Source organism: Pinus tabuliformis, chromosome 9 (assembly GCF_031772625.1).
Source record: "Pinus tabuliformis cultivar Carrire ecotype Pingquan chromosome 9, CPIR1, whole genome shotgun sequence".
Lineage (NCBI taxonomy): Eukaryota > Viridiplantae > Streptophyta > Pinopsida > Pinales > Pinaceae > Pinus > Pinus tabuliformis.
Genome location: NC_142307.1, coordinates 959181604 through 959206546, shown reverse-complemented (window position 1 = coordinate 959206546; position 24943 = coordinate 959181604). Strand labels below are relative to the sequence as shown.

The window sequence follows — 24943 nt, the reverse complement described above, 5'->3', positions numbered from 1 at the left end:
AGTTTCCGGAGTTATGCACCAAACTCATGTAGCAAGATCATCGGAAACAACAGTTTGGTAGTGGTGCCTCATCAGCCTCCTCAAAAAATGCTTTTGCTGCCAAATATCAGTCCTTTCAGTAGAAAGGTTCTTCTCAGTTTTTTGATCCTACTAGGAAGAAAAATGTGCAGTGTAATTATTGTCACAAATTCGACCACATGAAGAAAGATTGCCGACAGAGGATTGCTTAGCAACAGAAGAAACAGGGAGGGCCCCATCAGACAGCGAATATAATAAGAAATAAATATATTTATGTAAATTAATGTAAATCCAACCCATTAGAAATCAAAGATGCAAAATTTACTCATGCATATAACACATAAAGGAGGGTATAATAAAATGGTGACTATATATAATAGTAAATTAGGGTTGTGGGGGGTAGAAATTTTAGTCTTTTTTCCATAATTTTTCTCTTTTTACCATTTAGGGATTATGTAGTTTAGTGACCAATTTGGGAAGGTCCATCAACAAACTGATCTGCTTCTTGGATAAAGATAAAACAAATTTGAATCCTCATTGCAAGCCAACTTCAAATATGGAACCATAGTGATAGAGATAGGCATGATGTCCAACATCTAAAATATTTTCAAGGCCTCCAAAGTATACTTCCCTTGTCCATAGACGACTTCACCTGCAACTTGCGAAACATTCAGTCCCAAAAAAATAATGCAGCAAACCAATGTCTTTAATATCAAACCTCATTGGCCAATTCCTTCTTCCAGCACGAAATGAGTTTGTTAGAAGTTCCTCTAATGATAAGGTAATCTACATAAAGAACCAAGATGAGCAGTTCAGATTTATCAAACAGAAAATAAAGTTTAGAATCTACACAAGTCTTGGATCCAACTAGAGAAAATACTAAATGCAACTGGAATACCTGTTGCACACAATTTATCAAAGTTCCAAAGAAGCAGTTGTACCAAATTTTTCAAAAGATCAAGATCATCAACGATCAATTTTTGAGTCATTGCAAACCCATTCTGCAAATTTGTAATATAAATGATGCTAGTAAGACCGTATATGTATGTAACAACCTAGGTAAGCCTATTATTTTAGAGACGAATTTCATCCTAGAAGGTTTTTCATCTCACTAATTCATGTGTGTTTCTAAACACGGATGATCGATTAAATTTTTCCCTCCAGCCTCACCCCAAAGCTAGGGTGGAATTTATCGTCAAAGTCTTAGGTGAGTCTTAGTGTTTTAGTCGAGTCTTTTGTAAAAGTAATTTGGGAATAATTTAAGTTAATTGGCTAAATCTATGTTGCACGAAACTTCAAGGAACCTGACGTTTCGGGCCGTACCCGTACCCGAAACTCCGAAACTTGACCGAAACTCAACCATCATGTAATCATCTATTAGAATTAATAGTCTTGTTTTTCCTTCTAAATTGTCATTTATGGGTCTTATTCCCTTTTTTCTTGCAAGATAATCATAATGTGTCATTCACTTATATATATATATATATATATATATATATATGATGCTTCGGCTAATGTTCCAGCAGACGTTTCCATTTTTGGGAGGTGACGTTTTGGCGTTTCGTGCAACTTAGGGCTAAATTATTTCATTACAAGTCACTTGGTCTACTAGATCATATTATGTTGCAGAATTGCGAAATTATTTGAGGGTCTATAACGAACGAGTATTCCCCCTTTGAGGGTTGAATTATTGTAAAATCTTATGTAAAAAATATTTTAGTGCATAGTCCCTCATACTTAAGACACCATGGCTAAAATATTTGTGGGCAGAAAAATAATTAATCCCCTCAAGTGTCAATTAATTAATTTTTCTGGCAAAAATAAAATTAATCTTAAGTGAGAAAATTAATTAATTAGAGTCAAAAAATAAATTGCTAGAGAAATTAAACTCTCCAAGTGGAAAAATTCGTGAGTCCTAAAGAAATTAATTTTTGGAGGTCCCCCACAATGGGAATATTGGAAATTTCAAGAAAAATTGGACCCTTGAGCTTTGGTGGTCAAGTCAAAGTCAAATTTTTTAGGAAATTAGCTCAAAATAATTATTTTTTAGCTAATAAAAAAGGGGTTTAATGAGAAATTCGAAAATTCCTCAAAAATAAATATTTTTGACGGTAAAGATTAAAAAAACATCAAAGATATATCGCCAAACGAAATTATTTTGACAAGGATCAAACCAACTATCCATTATTTTCCACTTGGAAGATTTATCTATAAATTAGAGATCATTTGTGTCTCATGCCATCTGATGTTTGGATAATGTAACTCTGTAAAATTGATAACAGAGTTGATGTAAAGTTATTCTCCCGTTGGGAACATTCTGAATAATCATAATAAAAGACTTTGGGGTGTAGTTCAATGTGTATCTGATCTATTGATTTGTGGTATGTGTTGGGTACAGGCATTCCTATATTGAGCTTTATAATTTTTATTGAATCGTTATTTCATTGCAGGTGATAAGAACATTTTATTAGTAAGTTGCGGGCTTATCTTAGGTGATATGATTCACTATGTGTTCTATTGGTTTACTTTTCAGAAAATATATAGTGTTTGCAAGTTCCCTAGCCCTTGGACTCCAAGTTCACAAACTGTGGGCACAAGCTAACTATGTTTGGATCCTGAATATTTTTATTGTTGAAGTTTCTAGTTTTACTTAGTTTAGAAACCCTTCATGCACTTTTTCTGATTTATTCCTACCTACTTGTTATTTTTCTTTAACAAGTTATTTACAAAGTAAATACTGAAAATAAACACCAGTGCATACTCAACATATTACAGATCAGCAACTAAAAGAAACAAGAACAAACACACCACATAACACCATTATTTTTGGACCAATGTCCCCGGAAAAACCCAATGCGGGAAAACCAGTGCAGCTATCTGAGGGTTTTCTTATTAAGCAATATTAGAGTACAATCTGGGTGTCGAAACCGTCCTACCCAACAGAGAATTTCCTTAGCAACTATACCTCACAGTTTGAGAGAAATCTCCTGGCTGAAACCCCGGAAAATCCTTCCGGCAGTTCCTCAACACAAAACTGCTTTGCAACCCCAGCGTCTGCCCAATCTGGACTGTGTCAGCCCCTCTCTGTCTCACGCTAGCCCTGCGTCAGCCCCAAGAGGCCTTGCATCAACTCTGGGAGCCTCTGCATCAGCTATGTCGGCCCTTCTGATGCTCTACGCGGCACTTGGCTGCCTCTGCGTGAGCCCTTGTTGGCTTTGTGTCACCCTCCTTGGTTGCTGCGCTGCTCTCTCGGCACAATCTCTGCCTTCTCTGTTCCTCTGTACTAAATGCCCCTCAGCTACTCTCCCGATTACTGATTCTATCTCTCTTAGCAAACCCCGGTCTAGAAAATAGAATGACTAATCATCTAGTGTGTTCTCCAAGTGACCCTCAAGCCTCCTCTTATACTTTTCCTGTTGACATCTCAACGGCCGAGATTAAATCCCTAATCAACGGCTAAGATTAGATCTGGCTTGATCCATGTCTTTTAGACCACTCTAACACAGATTCATATTAATACACATTAATATTTTATATTCCCTAAGTTTAGACTTAGGGACTCCATTAAAAATATTAATTATTTTAATATCTCCTAATCTGTTTAGAATCTGCCCAAACCCTTTCTGGGTATTGAAGATCTCATGTGCCCCAACCTCTCCACCAAATTTCGTGGCTAGAGCACATCCGATGCTATCCCAAATCAACATTTATGGTTTTCTAACTTCGCTAAGGCTATGGATTTTGCATCTATCTTTTGAAAATACATTTAGCCATTATTAAGGATTTACAAAAAAATAATTTCTCAAAATCCTCTCAAACATTGTACACATGTATATTCTGTAAATATAATTGTAGAATAGATTTTTTGTCAATAATTTGTTTTCTAACCTTTGTTTTGTAGATCCCCGTTTTGGAGTTTTGAATTATTTTGAAATTTTGTATATATTGGGGTTTTGGGCTATTGTAAATTCATTTGTGTAGGTGAGTTCAAAGGAAAATAGTTGGATTAAAGCTAGATCTAGGCCCTTGAGGATAAGATCTAGGCTCCAAATTTTTTGCAAGGCCAGCTACTGAAGAAACTTTGTTGAAATTGAAGATCTGAGCAAAATAATTTTTCCAAGCGAGGGTTTGTAAATTTTTTAGGGCTTCCAGGCCCAACGTCAGCCTTTTGACCTCCTGTATCACCCTTTTAGGGCCCTACGTCATCATTTTTGGCCTCTTGGAGGCTGGTTGTAAGCCCTAAAGGGACTCGACCCCCTCTCCAGCCCCTGCGTCAGGGTTTTTAGGCCTTTATGGGGCTAGTCGTAACCCTGGAGGGATTTGGTCTTCTCTCTAAACCCTAGATAACAGCCCTATGGGCTTGTCATGAGCTTTTTCTGCAATATTTCCCTCTCGCCCTCCTCCATTCAGCCCTCTGCTACCTCCTCCGCCCTTTTGTCCTCTTTTTCGAAATCCCTTAGCCCCTGCACCAGCCTTTTCCCTAGCCACTAGGCCTTCTAGGCCTCTTCTAGCCTAACACTAGCCCTATTAGACCTAGTGTGGGCATCTCTTGGCCTTATTTTGCCCTCACTCTGTCTCTGCAAAAAATTGTACTGAATATTGGTGGGTTTTGCAAGGAAAAATTGGCTCAAACTTTGTTTTTACGTCCCAAGTCCATTGGAAGAATTTTGGCAACTTGGGAAAGCAATTTTCAAGGCCTTTGGCCTAGGGTTTGATGTCTAAACTCTTCATTTTCCTCATTGTTTGCTACAGCTCTCTGAATCATTCATAACAGCGAAAAATTCATGCTTAAGTGCCCAAAAATCACAACATAAATTGCCTAAATACATTAATAAATTCATGGGAAAAAATCTACTAGTCATTGGGTGATTTTGGCATTATTTTGGGCATAGATCTTGTTGATCTGTTGATTGAAATATTTTTGCATAAAGGTTTGCTCAGGTATGATAATTCTGAAATAACATCTTAAGATGACTAAAATTTCAAAACTTCATATTGGCAAACTTGTTTTTGGCATTCAGAAATTTTTGGCACCTTTTTGCACACACTCTCACATTGATAGCTCATTGTTTGCACACTTTCCTTACTGTTGTAATAATTCCTTTTAAATCTGATATATCACAATATTACATCATGAGAAGGTTGGCTAATTTGTGTTTTCACTCGGCAAGACATTTAGTGTCACATTGATCATATTTGGTTCTTACATGCTCGTCAATTCTTGGATCTAGAGTGATTTAATTGTTGCTGCCCTAAAATTTAATAAGTGTTTGTTTCACTAGTGATTCTAAGTGCTATTGTGAAGAAGTTTGGTTATTTGAAGGCTATGCTTTTGTTTTTTTACTTGTGAGCTCATTAATTTTGCTCTAAGTAAGCACTCACACACCATCTTGTTGAATATTGAAGTTTCATTGGAGTAGTTTTTTCCTTCTTAGTTGCCTTGCAATCTAATTGGCATCATTGTGTTAAGCATCTAATTGAACATTGCTAAGGAATCACTGGATAATTGCTAAACACATTGTATTGTCTATCTTAAGCTTTGGCATCTTAAGTGAGAACCTCTTAATATTGGCATAAGGTCATCATTGGCATTTACTTTGTTTAAAGATTTTTAATTATTGCAAGTAATTGTCATCATTGGAGAAATGTTCTAAATGTGCTATCATTGATTACGCATCTTGTGGAAGATAAGTTCATCTTTGGATTGTTTAATATTGGCACATTCTTGGTAATAAGATTGTCTTTCCATTTATTGTTAAGTACTCTTGTCATTGAAGACTAATCTTAACTTAAGTACTTAAACATAAAACAATCTTAACCTAAGAAGTCACTCATCCACCTTGCATAAGCATTTTAAGTCTAGTTTGCACTAATAATTTACCTCCAAGCATAAGCCTGGTTGATAGACTTCTAGGGCCACCCTTTCTCAAATTAGCTTTAGGGATTCAGCACCTTTCTAGTGGTTAACACGGTGATCTTGCAGTTGTCAAAGCCACAGTCTCTGCAGCACCAGAGGCATCGGGTAGTTGGAACATAGGGGGAGGTATCGTTAATCAAGCCTTTGTTTGCTTCCTGTTGGCTTCCATCCCACAACCTACTCTAAACACTGGTTCCAAAACAGTTAAGAGGAAAGTCATACTTAGAATAGGCATTTAACTAAAAGTAATCAAGATTCTTGCTTCACACCAAGATCTTAGGTTTACATAGCATACAGGTTAGTAAATCATCTAAGCAGCGATTGTCCATCCAATTACTTGGTCTATAATTGATAATAAGCTAGAAATTGAGTCCATAAGGCACTAGTCTCAAAATTGAATGCTTAAATCTTGCTTGAATTAACCAAGTAGCTAAGCCACTCAATCGTGTCTCCCGGACTCATTGGTTGTCAACTTGTCCTCCATCTTCACATTTCCATAGGAACTAAGCCCCATAACCTGTTGTTGGGAGACAGCTAGAACAGAGAGGTCGAGGATCAAAGTGACAGCCCCCGACCTAAGTCGTTGTCACAGTGCTTGTACAATCTGAGTGACAACAATACCAAACCTATGGTGCTTGCTTTAGCCCATGAAAGGATTTCTTCAGCCTGCAAACATGAGTCTCTTGCCCATGGATCTCAAAACCTCTTCGTTGACTTATATATAACTCTTCATCAATCACTCCATCCAAAAATGTTGTCTTTACATCCATTTAATAAAAAAAACAACCAGGAAAGAAGCTAAAGACATGATAGCTCTAATAGAGGTATACCTAGAAAGTCGGAAACTATAGCCAAAGTTTTGTTGTTGCCTCACTTGCACACTTGGTTAGTGTAGAAAAAATCCTTAACCCCACAAGGTGTGACTTGGTGGCAAACTAAGAGAAGGGGTTATCACCTAATCCCAACTCTCTTTGTTAAAGCCCTCTCCTAGTTAATGTTAAGGGGGGTGGTCCCTAATGAAGGTTAGTGAGTGAAATGTGAGTTTCTAGGAGATTAATTTAAATGGAAAGTTTATCAACAATATTAAATTGATCCCACAATGTGAACAAGGAAGGAGATATATGAGTAACTTTCAATAATTCATTCAAGAAAAATATGTCATCATAGACTAGTGCCTAAACAATTAATTGCTTAAAGTAAATAACATGTACTTGCTCAAATGAAAATAATGACAAGCAATCCTGCAAAAGAGATGATGTTAGATCAAAAATGAAATATCATTTGCCAGGTGGAAATATTAAAATGTTATACTTGTAAAGAAGTGCTCCAATAACAAGATGATATCATTCAATAAACATGAGCTAAAACAACAAGTAAATGAAAAGGCAACATTGCAAGTAAAGTAAAGATTGCAAAGTGGAAGGCCCAAACTAATTGCAAAATGTTATTTGAAGGAAAGATAACTTGCAAATGAGATTCAACAAACCAAAGGATATTACTTGCAACATGTGAATAGACATTGTACTTGATAAAGGAAAGTGCTCAAATAACAAGAGATAACAACATCAATAAACAATGAGGCCATAGATAAATAGTATTGCAAATAAATTTAAAAATGCTCTAAAGTGAGTAAATTAGCATGAAATGCACTCTATCTAGTGTGAAATGCAATTATTTTGATAAATTTTAATTTAAATGCCTATCTAGATGTAATTTTTCTCTCAATTATTTTGAAACAAGTCTCTAGTGTGAGTTGTGGAGGGAAACCCAACGAAAGATAGTTGAGGTTGTATTAACAATACCTCCCCTGGAATATCCAACCACCCGATGTCTCCGGCGCTGCAGAGACTGTGGCTCTGACGACTGCAATGTCATCGTGTTAACCACAAGAGAGGGTCTTTGTTCCTCAAGTTTGGGTGAAAGAGAGGGGATCTTAAAAGTCTTTCAACCAAACTTATGCTTGAAGGTAAATTAATTAGAGATGCAAATTAACACTAAGGATGCCTAAATGAGATGCATGTGAACATTAATGTTTCCAAAGAAAGTGTAAGGAGAAAAATCTTCAAGTAGATGTCACCAATATCTTTCAATGGAAATAAAATGTGAAATAATTAGCTTGATGTGAAAATGTAAAATCACAAGTCCAAGATGTGTTGCTTGCAATGAAGTAAATTTGCTTAAAATGGAATGGCACAAGAAAATGTTTCAAGAAATAACCATCAATGACCAAAGTACCATATGAACATGAATGACAAAGATATTGAAGCAATACTCATGAACTTGTAAAGAAAAATCAAATAGTTTAAATTTTCCAAAAAATAAAATACTTGCTTGCTCAAAGAGAACTTGCATGTATTGTGAGTGAATTGCACAAGTAAATGGAAATCACACAATGTAAACTAACATCAAGCATGTGCTAGAAATGGAAGAATATGAATGCTATGTTAATGAAATTAGTAAGTGCAGAAAATTATAGCAACTATCTAAAAGATTAGCCAATTCATAAACCAAGTTTCTCCCTCTAAATGGAGAGAAGGCATATCGGGGGAAAAATTCCCAAGCTCCCACAAAAGAAATCAGCCTTTTTATTAGATTAGTTACAAGGACATGGGAGCCTCTAAAGGCCTCAAATAAGATCAAGGAAATCTTTACAATAAGAGATTTTGACCATGGACTTTCATTTATGAAAAACTGATATAAATGAGGCCCAAGAAAGGCCTTTGGAATCTGAAAATTAAGAGGCTTGCTCTGCATATAAAAAATAGATTTTGAAAAGAAGAGGAATTAGCATAAGACAAGAGAGACTAAGCCTCCCTAAACCCCACGGCCTAGAGAGAGAGATGTTCCCCTCAAAGAGAACTCAGCCTAGCCAAAGCAGAGTCTCAAAGAGCTCACGACCTTGTTGGAAAGCTGCCCAAAAGAATGCAAGGGGTCCTGCACAAGATGTGTTAGTAGTTTTAGAGGCATCCTCCCTCAAACTTGCCACCAAAGTGGATTTGTATTTTTGCTCAAGAGGCTACAAAACAAATTTGAAAATAAGTGAAGAGAGCATGTAAAAAAGAAACAATAATTCACAACTAAGGTACAAGAACTAGATCAAATTATGGGAGTTAATAGTGCTCTAAGTAGCTCATAAAATTATTGAAAGCTCCAAATTTTGATCAAGAAAAATAGGAAAACTAAATTTTATATGATCCTAGAAGAGTAGAGGAAAAGAAAACTCCCATTTGCTTCATTGGCTGGGTTTTTGGAGCCAAAATCGATGGGTCCTTTGATTTTTTAATTTGAGAGTGAGATAATCTATTTGAAATTTCTCCTACGACTAAATGATCCTTCACAAAATTTCAAAAGAGTTTTCTACACACTTCGAAACAAATATTAGCATTCATAAAAAAATGATAGAAAATACAATGGGTGAGAGAACTAGAGATTCCTCCTAAAATCGCCTAGTACTATTCACTCCTAGAATATTTCTCTAAAACAAAAATACATACAAGATAGTTTGCATATATTAATCCACAATGAATGACAAAATCATGCTAATATAATCCAAATTACATAAAAATTGAAGCACATAAACTAGAAAGATATCACCTCAAAAAAGAAGAACACCATCAATCATACCCCAAAGTCTTTTGTATTATTATCAAAGCAAGTATACAATCTAGCAGAGTCTCCCCAAGCCCAGTAGCTCATATCAAGAATACAAAGTGAGAGCCCAAAGCTCCTTCAAATAGGAAAGTGGGAGCAAATCCCAATGAACATATCAAGTGACAAGTGGAGAGGGAGGAAATCCCAAGGAAACAAATAGAATTTCCAAGTGTTGAAAAATCCTGCCAAGTTTGAAACTGAAATTTGGTAGGTGCCCTCCAAATGCAATTCAAATTGTTGTAGGTTGCCAGTGTATATCCTTGTTGTTGTGCAAGTCCTTTATGGTAGCCAAGTGTGGTTCGATTAAGGAAAAGAGGAAGCATACTCGCACTAATTTCTCAACAGAATAAGGAACACGTGATACCTCCAATGAGTGGCAACAACTATTGTTGCGCGTAGGTTATTAGCTCTCCCAAACTGTTGTATGTAGATAGATACTAAATGCCTACGTTGATCTCTCATGACTATTGTGTAACAAATGCAAGAGAATGTGGGGGCAAGATTTGCCCCATGTGGCATTATTGTCCCCCCTTTAAACTGAATACAAATGATGCCAAATAATGTTGCGTTGACTAGTCTTAACTTCTACATGGACCTCGCAGCTTAATTAATATCATGCCAACATATGACTCAAGTGGGGACAAAATGGGGGGGCAAGTTTTGTCCCATGTGGCATTATTGTCCCCCTTTAAACCTTTAATTTGCTTCCCTTTTAAGCTTTTAATTTTCTTGATCATTTTTTTACTTTGAAATATATTAAATAAATCACCACTTTTCAACAATTCGTGGTGTCTCCAAACTTCACGTGTTGCCTTGTTGACTCAACACTTGGAACCCTTGACTTTGTACATGAGTTGAGCCTCATCTGGTGGGCCCCACATGGCTGCCACATCATCTTTGACCTTCACTAGAATTGTCATGTCACTTGTTTGACTTTCTTTGACTTTGGAAAAATTTATAAATTTTTCCAATTATTGAATTTTTTTTAATTTTTACCACTGACATTAGGAAATTTGGCTTTTGAGGGACTATAAGTTGGTTTTTGACCCTTAAAGTGGGTCCTAGAATAATGTTGGGTCTCTGAGGATGAATTTAGAGAAGTCACACACCCCAGACATTTCCTAAGACCACTTATTTACATTATTACATAGAAATTAATTAAAAAATCTCGTTTTGTGGGAAAATTTTAATTATTAAAAAATCCTACTTAGACCTAGTCAAATTCTTCAAAATTTTTAGGAATGGTCTAGTATGGTAATATACAATGACTCTAGACACTAGGACTCACCCAAGGCCTTGCCTTCAAGCCGCACTTCGGCTTTGATATTATTGTTTGGAGGAAAAAACTCGATTAATTATTAAGTGTTAGAAAGTACCAATAATTAACCAAGTAAAAGAAAACTCCAAAAGTAAACTCACTTGATAACAATGTCCCAAGTTACCTAGGCCTGTTACATGAATCAATTCATCACACTAGCATCATTTTACATCCCCATAGGACTTGCGAAATCTGAGTACAATACAGAAAAATATGAGAAGGAGAAGGTAGAATTAAAAAAAATTGATGATATATGAACTTTGATGGTACATGAAGCCTCTAAAATATCCTTGGGCATGGAGTCTTCAAAAGATTTCAGGTGCAACTTCAGTGGTCAACATTTGGCTCCACATGGGGATTCGTGCTTGACAAGAAGTGAGAGCATGCAAGGACCAAGAATCTGCATCCACAAAAAGGCATATATTAGTAGTGTCTGCTCAAAATATCATCATAAATTCAAATACTCAAATGAAATACTACACTAACATGCTGAAATAAAGAACTACTCTAATAGCATCAAAAGGAAATTTATTTTAATAGCAAAAAATGAAACTAATCTAACAACAAAAATGACAAAGAGTAGAGTCAGAAATACAATACAGAGATGCCCCACGGCATCAGATGTCCTCAATGAAGTTCATGTTGAGAACCTATGTACTTTCATACAGATCCATGGGTTGTTTTCTGATGTGCCCTGTCCAATTCTGAATATCTTAGGACTTCAATCGATCCCAACATTGTGTTGTATATGGCCATAAAATTTACCAAATCCTTTCCGCCTTTTTCTTTTCTTCTAAGTAGACCGTGATGTTGATGTTGATGCGATCAAAGTAGACCTTTCTGCCCGATCTTGAAAATGCTCACATGGAAAATTTGAAGTATCCAAGACTTTTGTGACCTGCCCTTCTCCATTCTGCATTTGCTCTGACATGGGTGATGGATCAATCTCATAAGTGTTAACTTGATTCCCCTCAGTTTCCTTTCTATGTAGGTCGCCTTCAATTAGCCATTTTTCAATGGCATAAAAGACCTCCTCATAATAAGATGAGGCTTGCTTCAGTGGATTGGGAGGCTTATGATATGTTTTTTTGTTCCTTTCCCATTCGTCATCTTACCTAAGCTGGAATTTATTTACCTGTAATCTTTCCATTTCCTCCAACCTATTTTGAAAAGTGATTTGACTAGCCTTCATAACACTTATTTCCTTGGCATGATTTGTTTCCATGGTGTTAATTAATTGTACTTGTTTTTCTTCCATGGCAAGCAACCTATTTTGAAGAGCGACCATTTGACTAGAATGATCAACCTCCATGGTACTCATTTCCTTCGCATGATTTGTTATTAATCCTATTTGATTGAGTTCCATGTTCCTAATTACTTGAGTGGGATTGTAATCGAATGATTTTGAATAGTGGTCATCTGATTAGAATGATCGACTTTTATGGCCTTAATGAGTTGAGCTTGGGTGAGTTGCATATCCTTAATCATTTGAGTCAACTCCTTGATGAGATCCTTATCATTCTCATTTGTTTGAGCTTTTGCTTTGATCTTTCTTTTATCTCCATATTTTTCTTCAAGGGCATCAACGATTGATTCCAAAGAATCAAAATTATTAGCAGGGAAGTCTATGAACCAATCCAAAGCATCCCATCTAATGAGAAGATGAAAATATTCATTTTAACATCCTCATGGTTAATATCATGGCACCATTTTCTCGCACAAAGGTGGAAATTCCTAAGGTGAGTCGCGGTACTAATGGCATTGTTAACTAGAAAACTAGGCAACTCCTCAATAGCCTCAATGGCTTCATCCAGAATAAGATTCAGATAGCCTAGAATGTTAGTAAAATCACAAGGGGCGAACAAATCATTCATGATGTCATGCTCACTTGACCCTAGAAGAGCACACCCCCCAGACATTTCCTAAGACCACTTATTTACATCATTACATAGAAATTAATTAAAAAATCTCATTTTGCGGGAAATTTTTAATTATTAAAAAAATCTACTTAGACCTAATCAAATTCCATGACAAGTGATCTAGTATGGTAATATACAATGATTCTAGACATTATGACTCACCCAAGGCCTTGCCATCAAGCCGCACTTGGGCTTTGGGGTTATTGCTTGGAAAAAAAAACTCGATTAATTATTAAATGCTAGAAAGTACCAATAATTAACCAAGTAAAAAAAACCTCTCAAAGTAAACTCACTTGATGACAACGTCCCAAGTTACCTAGGCCTATTACATGACTCAATTCATCACACTAGCATCACTTTACATCCCTGTAGGGCTTGCGAAATCTTAGTACAATACAGAAGAAGATGAGAAGAAAAAGATAAAGTTAAAAAACTCTGATGATATATGAACTTTGATAGCACATGAAGTCTCTGACATATCCTCAAGCATGGAGTCTTTAAAAAATTTCACATGCAACTTTGGTGGTCAACGAGTCTCATCATAATCGACTCCCTCTTTCTGAGAGAATCCTTTGGCAACAAACCTAACCTTGTAATTTTTTATGGTCCTATCAGCGACGTGCTTTATCTTGTAAAAACATCTAGAATCAATCATTGATTTCCCAATAGGTCCTGGAACTATCTCCTAAACATCATTCTTGAGAATTGAGTTATAGTCCTCAATCATGGTAACATGCCATACCTACTCTGCAGTGGCCTCCTCTGTTGAAGAATCTAGGGCAAAGTAGTGTAGTGTGATTCTTAGTTTCTTGATAACAATTTGTGGAGTCTTTTTACTTTTCTTGTTAGCTTATTCTTCTTCTTCTTATTAGTGCATATGTGTGTACTTCATCAAATTGCTATCAAAACATAAAAACAAGAACACAAGATGTTGGCTCTCTGCCAAGGCCAAAACCTCTCCTCTTGAGAGGAAAACCCTTTAGTGAATTTCTCTTAGTGAAGCTTCTATTGATCAATGCTAAACCCTAAACCCCTGACTAAGAGATCCTCCAAGCACAAGTCAAGTCTTCACTCCTTTCTGCACCATATACCTTGGCACTTCTTCCGACACTTTGTTCTCCAACGCCTCGTCCTCCTTCTTCCGACACTTCATTCTCTTATGAATCTTGTCTAGAAATAGACCTTCTTGAGTGAGTCTTCTAGGTGAAGTGTTCCTCTTCTATCCCTTGCACAAGTAGACTTCAACGTTAACCAATAGAGATCCTTATTGAGATATGAGAGTATGACAGTGTTGTTGTTCTGCTGCCCTAGTTTCTCGCACGTGTGGGAGGATTACTAAGTTCATATGCTCTTCTCTCCTTCGCTTGAGTGTCTTCCTTCCACTCTAGAGTAGGAGGCCTTTGTAGACTTAGTTACTAGTCCAAACAATGACGAATATACAACTGTGATTTTACTGTTGATATAGCCGCAGACTGTCCTTCATTCCCTCACACGTGTGACTGTCTATACCCTAGAAACAGTCCCTTAATCTTCATTGTTCTTCCTCTTCTCTTTGCTGCCCTAGTAGACCCTTTACCTTGGCTTCCTTCGACCTTCTTGTCCTCTTTGTTTCTTGCAGATTTCAGAGCTTGAGTAGTGTGTTCTAATTGGAGTGGACAGCCTCTGTAAATCGAGGACTGTCCATCCATTTAAGCCGACTTGTAGGCTGACTTCACTGGCTACTTTTAGGCCGACTTTGATGGCAGATTGTAGACTAATTTGTTGAGCAATTTGCGGATAGCTTCCATGGTGGTGTAGCATGCTTGAAGGAGCTTCTTGAAGGTGCCATTGCATAGGAGTAGACTTGACTTTGCTTAGAGGCTCTATCTTTGACTTTAATACATATTTATCAGTGAAACAGGAATCGGTGATTTTGCCGATTAGTCACAATTCCAACTCTGCTCGGCCATGAAACAATCCGAACTGAATCTTTGCGAGTCAAATCGCGTTGACCGAGTTTGACTCGTGGTCAACGCGAGTTTGACTTGTGAGTATGGCGATTATTCCGATTCTGCGTTTTTTTGGCGAGTCCCGCCAGTTTTGCGTTTAGGTTTATCGGGTTTTGGGTTTCGGATTGTGATGCGTTTATAACTTTATCAATTATGTGAGCTATTTCAATGTTTCATAGTCCCGAGTCCGCAGAGTCCTCAGTCGACACCGCTACAGAGTCCTCAGTCGACACCGCCGCAGAGCTGGCGACTGCTTAAACCCACAATATTTTTATGATAAGGATGGGGAGGTTGGCAGAGGACTTATGACATGCGTGGAAAGGTGCTTCCCTGATCCAGAACAGCAAAGTCGTGTCTTTTCCCAACTACAAGATTATAGGGCACCATCTAAATTGTTTGCCTTTACCAGTGCTATAAGACAAAGGTCTAAGATGTTGCCAGGTACCCAGCTTGAAGGCTTCATCAATTCATTAAATTTGTTTAAACTTTATTTTGTATGTTAAATGTTTTATTAAATTTTCTTTTCTTTCCAAGTTTTTACTATTTACTAATTTAGTACTTCTACTCACAAACCCTTACCACTTGCTAGGTCTTTGGTGGCAAAATTTTGGTAGTGATACGCCAGATTTGAAGAGATTTGCCATTCGAATCTTAAACCAAGCATGCAGTGCTTTAGGTTGTGAACGCAACTGGAGCATGTTTCAGAAAATACACTCTAAGAAGCGCAACCGATTGACACAAAAACGCTTGAATGACCTTGTATTTGTCCATTACAATCTATGACTTCGCAACAAACAAATACAAGGTGAGATTCGAGAGCTTGAATTTGAAGGTTTCATAATCTAATTCGTACTTTAAAGTTCAAACTTCAAAGTGAAACTTTAATTCACATTTCAAAGTCTCATGATAATGACAGGTATGGATCATTCACCAATCGACCTTGAAGAGATAGATTTGCAAGCTACAAATGCGGCAAACTGGGTTCAATTAGATGAGCCTCCTTTCTTAAGCCTTCATGACTTGGAGAACTTTGAGAGTCAAGCAAGCGAAGGAGTGGAAGGAATCGCTTCTAGTTCTCACTCTTAAGAGTCTTAGAGACTCAAACTCTTAGTTGCTGATTTTTTTCTTATTAGTATGCAGTTTTTTGTAAACTTTTACAAGCATATGCTTCTAACTTTCTAAGGACTCAAGACTCAGTGCTTTGGATCATGTTTGGACTCATAACATATATGAGATACTTATTTATTCATGATATTTTGGACATCTATTGATAGCTAAGTCACCAGGTTCGAGTTCGAGTTCAAGTTCGAGGACCATGAAATTCGAATAAAGTTCGGCAACTCAAATTTTGTCGATAAAATTCGACATAAAATTCGACATATAGAAATTCGAAAAAAAAATGTATATTAAAGATAGATATATCATATGCATATGAGAAATGGTATGGATACTTTCATGTATACTTAGAGTGAGTTTTATCATTGTTATCCTTATAATCAGACTTTTAAATGCTTATATCAAATTTTATATCAGACATATCAAAATTCTGAAATCATCTATAAAGCCTTCAAAAGACAAGTCTATGAATTACTTAGCCTTCAGAGATCAATGAGAAATGTTCTCAAACTTATGTAGATGTGTTTTAAGGTCTATTAAAGATGATTAATTCAGATTCATGCCACTGTTATGTTGATATATCAGATCTGATATAAATTATGCTGTTAATCGAAATGAAAGATGAGGGCAAGAGAAGCAAACCCAAGGCCTAATAATCAACGCCAAGCTTGGAGATATGGAATAGATCAATTTTTCAATAGCTGCACTCACCAATTGTTAGCTCAAAACCAAATATCAGAGCAGCCTTGTCACTGTGGAAGGCTGGAAGCCTGTGGTGGGTTCTTCATTCTGGATATTTTGATGAATTCTAGGTAACTCCCTTATATCTCCTTTTCCAAGACTTGATAATTCACAAATCAGTTTTTGGGTTTAAATAATTGTGTCAATTTTCAAGGAAAAGGAAGTTTAAATAAATCATGTCAAAACGTGGCTGGCTGATAGGTGAATGTTATGCTGGGATGTGGTTTGGCATTTGAACATTCACGTCCGGGTTAAGGGATTCAAAGCTAACTCAGGCCTGTGATATTTGCGGCCCTCATGAGACATATATATCTGGAAAACTACGATCTACAAATTTGTTTTAAAAGTGAACAAATATCATAAGCACACTTGAGAAGTGTCATCCCCGACTGAAGACCCTATAACTTATCAACCATCCGGGTGAAAAACTTGAGAAAACATAAAAAAAACAATAAATGTAAATGAAATGCATGGTTTGGACTTTAATCTGTTGAAGCCTGAAGGTCAATACTGAATAACTCCGACACCAGTAAGAACTGGGTGACCCGTGGGCCGTGACTCGTGAGTCACCATTGATAAATTGTTACAAAGTTAATGGCTCAAATAAAGGTTTCTGGATGGCGAGAAATTTTAAACAGGTGTAGTTGAACAACGATTATATGTTGCTTATAGACTAACAGCATCTCTGGCTTCGAATAAATTTACCATAAAAATTAAAACGATTGCAGGTAAATACTCACGCGGCAGTGGGCACGCCTGTGGTAAATTTCCAGTTGTAGACTCACGCGCCAGTGGGCACGCCTGCAGTTTTCTCGGCCTGGTAAACAGTGAACACAAGCAAGGGCAAGTTACGATCGTGACTGGAGACTGGAGTATGGCGTCTGCTCAGTGCTGAGTGACTTAGGTCTGGATCGCCCCCGCCAATGAAACAATGAAACCCAGGTCCCAAACAGGAACAATAAAACCCGCGGGCACGCGAAAATAAGAAAAAAAAAAAAAAAAAAAAAAAAAAAAAAAAAAAAAACAACAACAACAACAACGAATTTAATGAACGTAGGCGAATTTCATCGATTTTAAACGAATTTCATGCGATTTTATTCGACCGAAAATCGGATTCGACTTGAAATTCGAGTTCGCCGAATTTAATGGCGAACTCGAACGAATATGTTCGTCTGCCCTTGAAAATCGCCGAATTTCGAATTTAATGGTTCAGATTCGGCGAATCTGGTGACTTAGATTGATAGTATGCATTGTTTGGACATGCCTTTACCCAATATTAATGAAAATGGTTTTTTTAATTCAATATGTGTATATTTTTATTTAATGAATTCAACGATTTTTTGCCGATTTTTTCCCAATTTTTCCCGATCCGATTAAAACTCTTCGCTCTTTTGCCTCGCTGATTTATTGCCGATTCCGAGTCTGGTAACATTGATATTTATACATGGTGTAACATGCGCTTAAGGCCTTCAATATTTTCTCTTGACTATTTGACTCACCTATAGCACTTTGACATGTGCTAGACCTACTTCAATGAGCAAGAAACTAATTGACATATATTATAAAAATAATATTTATTTTCTTGAATAAGTACAAATATCAAAAGTACATTTATGAAGACCGAACCTAGTTACACTTCCTTCAACATCCTCAAAGCTAAAGGCTTTGTCTCAAGAATAGAAGTCAATAATGAACATTAGTAAATTTCTTCATTGGGTGAGTCACTCGAAATGTAGATTTAGTTGTTCCAACTTCCAACTTGATCTTATGCATCCTGCATTGTTTGGTTAAGCCATCACAGATTTCTAACTGAATTGGAGGCTAGTAAATCCTCTTTTCTTTTGTTGATTTCTTGCGAATGTGAATCTGAATTCTCATTTAATTTCATATATGAATCTGGAACAGCATGCGTTTTGTCTTCTTCAATCATTGTAGGATGCTCCTATGATCTTAAGGACAACCCATCCTCATCAATTTTAATTTTTCACACCCGTACTTACCATTTTCTTGTGTTGTGCTAAGTTGTAGATCCAGTAGCCTTTAGAACTCCCATTGTAACCAATAGAAATCCCCTTCATAGTAGAGGGCTTGAACTTGTTCAGTTCGTCATCAAGAACATGAATATTAACTAGACAACCAAATATACGGAAATGTGATACATGTTGCTTCCCAACATTAAAGGCCTCCTCAGTGTTTTATCCTTAAAAATCTTGTGCGAATATTTGTTCAAGATGTAGACAGTGACATCACAAGCTTCTGCCCAAAGACATACGAGGAAGTTCATGTCATGAATCATGGCCCTTGTCTCAATGATGAATCTGATATTACATTCTGCAAACCTATTATGTTCTACATCGTTACACTGTAAGCTCCCTCTTAGATCCTACAATAAGCGTCCAAATATTTGAAGGTGTTTTCTCCTCCATGATCAGATCGAAGAACCTTCATCCTTTTTTGTGTCTAATTTTCAACCAAGGTTCTAAATTCTTTAAATTTGCTAAACACTTCATACTTAGTTTTCAAAAAGTAAATCTACAGTTCCCTAGAGGAATCATCAATGAAGGAAACATAATAAAGATTACCTTTTATTGTGAAATGTAACTAGGTTCAGTCTTCATAATGACATGTAATTATGATCTTTGTAAATGATGAAAAGAAGAGAATAAAATTATTTTTGTAATGCCTTGCTTCATGGGTTTCATGAGCAAGAGATTTTATTTGTTAGTGGCTCCCATTGAGAGCCTTAGGATTTGTCATTAAGGTCAAAGAGTCAATGTCATGTATGAAGAACCCTTCTTGGGCATGTGTCAAATGTATTTGAGTCAATAACATTGTCAAATAGCCCTCCAACGACAAGCACTAAGACTCCTCTTCAAGTCGGCCTTAAAACAGAGAAAGGAACTCATGTCAGCTCATCTATTTGGAGACACACCTATTCAGATGTATAGGTCGGCTTATTATATGGGACAAACCACTATAAATAGGCAGGCAGGGTCTCCGCATTAGCAAGACACAGAAGTTTGGATTCCTCTGAAGTTTCGGTGATGAAGTACAGTCAACAGTTCGGTGACACCTCTGAGATTTTCGGATGGATGTAACAGTGATAAGTTTGGACCTCTATCACAGTCAACAAGTAAATTCAGATCTCTGTTTTGGGAGGATAGATCCAACAAGAAAAATCAGATCTCTATTTTGGGTGGATAGATACAACAAGAAAGTTCAGATGTCATTACAGTCAAGGGAATTCGGATCCCCCTGAATTTGGGTAACCAAAGCACAGTGACCAGAAGACTACAGCGATGCGAAGTACAGTTCGATGACATGATTCTGGAGGAGCCGCAACATATTACAGTGAAACCTCAGTTTGAGGTCTCGGTGCTAAGAAAGGATATCAGTACTATCTCAAGGAAAAGAGATCAATGCCATGACAGCGAGGAGGTCTCGCAGAAAGGGAACCTCAATACAAAGACAGTGAGAAGAACTCGGACAAATATCTCAAAGCTAAGAAGGTCGAAGAGGAAGATGAGTAAAGAAGAAGAAAAGACAGTCAAGGGATCTAGTGCCTTGGTCTTGGAGTGGCTAATAGGTCAAGGATCTTGGTCTTAGTATTCATCAATTGGAACCTCTATAAGAAGAATTTGTGTGAGTTTTCCTCTCAAAGAGTGAGAGGTTTTCGCCCTAGCTCATAGCCTACATTCTGTGTCTCTTCCGTATTTATGTTTATGCATTGGTAGCTGTTTGATGAAAAAGAACACTAATAACTTAATCAAAGAGAATATCCTAATCTAATGAAGTAAAAGATACTCACAAGCAGTTACTAATCAAGAGAAATCACCTAAGTCTACTGCCCTAGATTTCTCAACACCTTTCACAAAAGGGGAAGAGATAGTCCCACCCACATTGGAGTGTATCAACTCCAGAATTTCTCTCAATCTCTACTCACAAGCTAAAAAGGAAGCGTTGGAGTGTTTACCAAGTGCACATCCTTTGCACACACCAATTTTCTCTATCTTGAAATCTAGTGTTCCTTGCACAATATCTTTCAAGACAAAAAGTCAAAAACAGCTTCCTATTGCAATTGACCAAAATGCTCTGAAGTTCACATTCCTTCAGTGCTTTAGATCACAAGTTAAGCAAAACAGTTCAGCCAAATCCACCCTTCACAAGCATAGAAACCAAATCAACCTCGCACAGGTCCTTGTGACATTCTCAGGCATGGATTGCTCTAGTCACTGGAACTTGTTGGGTGTCACAACTGCTAAAATCCTCTGCAAAGTCAATTACCTCTCACAGGTCATTGCCTTCTCAATTCACAGGAGGGAAGATTTTCAGTAAAACAATTCTAATACCATGTTAAAATTTCAAATCATGATATGCAAATCTGAACTCAAAAATCTAACATGAAGCTGAAACTTAAAATCTTATGAAACACCAATGAAAACTTTGTATATTCAAAAACTAATACCATATATGTTTCGAAATTTTTTGCTAGTCACAGACAGTTAATATGAAAACTACTAATTCTAATTCTAAAAATCAAAGCCAGCAAACCTGATATTGGTAACAGCAATCACGTTACTTCTTTTTAACCTCTAAAGAACAATTACAATGACACAAAACAAGAGAGAAAACCCTCTAACTTGCCACATGCACAACTCAAGCAGCCAAGTAACTGAACAAAACAACCGGCGGATAACAAAAGATAGCAAAAGACACACTTAACTCTCTTGAACTGACACACTAGTGATACTAGGAAGGTCACCCCACATGAGAGAATGTCTTATTGAAGTTTCACTGGCATGTGTTGAGTGACCTAGAGTAGATCTGACTTCTCTCTGGATAAGGTGCACTAAAGGAGAACATTATCTCTAATTAAAGTACTCAACTCGTTATTAAATGCAACCGATCACTAATCAGTAGTTAATTAGTCAACTACAATCAAAAAATATAACCACTAAAGCAACAATAACTAACACTTACCCAAAAATTTGCAGATCTACAATGTATTCTATGTTTCCCTTCTGAAGCAAAAGGTGAAGTTTTGTGGTAAACCAACTGTATTAACAGCTACAAAAGGAGACAAAATCATTTTCCAATAAGAAGGTATCTTGATTCTTAAATGTCAAGAAAAGAGGTCCACGCTCAAACAGTTAATTTCTAATAGTGGAAAATATTCCTCCAAAAGATGAGCTTCGAATACAATCTGCCAGCAAGCATTTTACACTTACATGCTTTGAGGGCAAAGCATGTTAAGGGGAGACCTACTACAATCCCTCACAAACGTCTTTCCATAGTCCTGACTCCTAAGTAATTATATTTTAGCATGAGAACCATGTGCAACAAGTATAATTGTAAATGCAGTTAAGTTAGGTTAAGCCTTACTATTTGAGAGCTTATAAATATAAATACCCATATTGGATCACTTGTACATCATAAAAATTTGAGATTTGAATAGGGGATTGTGTATGAGACATTCAGTTTTTACTTTTTTCATCATGGTCTCAGCTTCTCAAGTTCTTAATTCTGAGTTGTTTCAAAATGGAGCTCTGTGCCTTGAATTTCCTGTGTGTTAGCATTGCAATATCGCCACATTCAATGGAATAGGATGCAGCCTAAGGTCAAAAAGATAACATTTTGCAGAAGAAACCCTTCAGAGAATACCAAAAATGTCTAGAAGCTATTATTGCATAAAAGGATTCATTTGTTAAAGCTTAATACCTTGCCAAAGTATGTGGACGTAGTAATGAGAAATTGATAATTTCCTTTAGAGCAGCAACATGTTCAGACAAACCGCCCAAAGAAGAAACTGCCAGTGCCTCAGAATTTGGAAAATGTTTTAGAGGTTTGTTGTCAGTACAATTTTTGTCTCTAGCCTCTGGTGACAAACTATCTTTGTGTTGTGAATTCAACACAAGATTCGCAGGTGGAAGGAAGTTAATATTTGTTCTGCATCCCAGGAGAAAGCTGGTCAACACAAGAGGTGGGCTTCTGGGATCTGCCTCATTTCTGTCCTCTTCAGGCGATAGGTTACTAAAGCTACAGAAATTTGCAGATTCTGAAGTCTGCTGCATCTTAGACATCTCCTCTGAAGAAATTTTGCAATCTTTCACCTGGAAAACGCACATCTGACCACATACTGGAATTGTGACAAAATTACCCTTGAGTAAAATGCGAGAACTAAGCCAGCGGACACCATATCTTTGAAGGAGCTCTTTTAACTTCTCGTCTTCCAAAACCACCCTGACTGCATCCCAATTAGGATGACCCAATGATTGTGTTCTTTCTGTACTGTCTGTCTTGAGAACAGCAGTCTCACTTCTCTGAATTTGTTGCGCTGCATTGACTGCTACTGACTGCACTAGAGGTGATCTGCTCCTAATAATATCATCGGAAGGAAAAACACTGGATCTGTATCCAGAAGGTGTCTTTGGAGATGAAAACTGTCCATTTTCAAAACAATTGCTACCTGCGTGGTCCGAATGAGAATACTGGCTATATGATCCTGAAGGGTTCTTTGGGGCCAGCCAGTTCAGCTGAAGATCAGTACATTCACACACTGACATTTGACACATTTCACTATTCACCAAAGTTGGCAGTTTTGCAATTTTCTTTGCAAGTTGTGAGGTACTGGAAATGTGAAGAGGAAATACATAAATATTTCTGCCGAGAGAAGGATTGCCTATGGTACATGACAGGTGCCTGGATAACCTTACTTCATTTTTAAGTAGCTGCACATGTATAAACACAAATCCTTAGTACCTTAAGAAGAAAGCGAAATTTAGCTACATCGACTTATATAAACTGAAACAATTTAAGATTTAAAGTATCTATCACTTTGCAAGCAGGCACAATAAAAATCTTCCATTCATAGGGGTGGACATAAGTAGCACCATTGCTTTTGCTTTAACAATCATTTTTGACAAATATAACTATTGTGTTCAATAACTTAAGATTTGCATATTAAAGTCTATTACCAGTAATATTTTGTCCTGTCTCAATGAGACTTTATTAGATTTTGCATCCAGCCAAAATTGGGAAAGAAAAGCAATTTGACCTAAGCAGGGTAACCAAAAAATAAAGGAATATCTCTAATGGTTATAACAATCAACATTTATTGTTAAGGTGGGAGAAAGAAAGAGTCCAAACCTTGCGAGAGGGCCAAAGAATGGCAACTGCAAAATAAGTCCCAACTTCATTAATCATTGCATCCCCAGGTTCAATATTATAGTGCTTGCTGCAGAGGCTTGCTAACGACTCGAGCAGGAAAGTATCCGAGGAGAAATTACTCACAGATACAGCCACAGAGACCTGCACACAGGTATCAACTATCAATTACATGCATGTATATCATAGATCCTAAGTTGAGATTCCCGTTGGTAACATTACTATGAATTCAAAGTTGTTGATTCCAAATGTTGATGACAGTTGGGACCCCTTAATTACAGCGGATTGACCAAAATAAATGAAACAGCCCTCAAATTGCAATGATAATGAGTTCTCTCCATCTGCTGTGGCTTTGCAAGTGTCAACTGGTGGGTAGTTACTGCTTAGATCTTTGCATGTTTATGGTGAATTAATGCTTTGGCTCAACCTCTGCAGCTTCTATTTATGACATGTATGATTTTAATATGGATAATTTGTATCAAGTGAGGATCTAGAAAGCAGAGATGTTTTATTCTCCCCAAAGTCAGACTTTATGATATTTATTATATGTACTGGTTGAATGACCAAAGGCTGATTTTGAAAATCATATTTATTGAGAATCTAGGCAGCATAGAGTCATGGAGTTGACATGGCACAGGACTTGTTTTGGCCCTAGGATAAAACTTTACTTGTGACTAGCCAAAGACTCGAGAGTTGACCTGGCATAGACTCAACAAACAGAAACATTAGATAAAAATACACAATTTCCGAAAAATATAAATATTTGGTTGGGGATGATATTTGCATGATTGTTATTAAAATTCATCATTCCAACCTGTGAACACCAGATTTGCCTACACAAATCTGAGTATTACGTTTCAGTATATGTTCATGAATATTATATGGAATAAACAGTCCCTGTTTATTACTGAGATTGACAGAATATTCTTGGATATTAAAATATGGAATAATGATTGATTGATATGAATTGATGATGTTAAAATAAGCCTCATGACAGCATATTTATATGGATTGAGAGATCACAATGTGAAAAAATGTGTGACCCTTGAGTTTTCATTAACCTAATTTATTATTATTATTGTTGTTGTTGTAGTATTCCCACCCCCTTAAA

General features: G+C 36.8%; 1 pseudogene across 1 annotated transcript in view; it reads right to left on the bottom strand.

Moving 5' to 3' along the window:
• Window positions 1-24943, bottom strand: part of LOC149151913 (calmodulin-interacting protein 111-like) — a 122077-nt pseudogene that overhangs the window by 88143 nt on the left and 8991 nt on the right. Inside the window, exons 2-3 of the transcript XR_016263289.1 lie at window positions 23815-23976; window positions 22387-23396 (exon numbers count right to left, since the gene is read on the bottom strand). The product of XR_016263289.1 is annotated as a calmodulin-interacting protein 111-like (transcript). The remainder of the gene's footprint in view (window positions 1-22386; window positions 23397-23814; window positions 23977-24943) is intronic.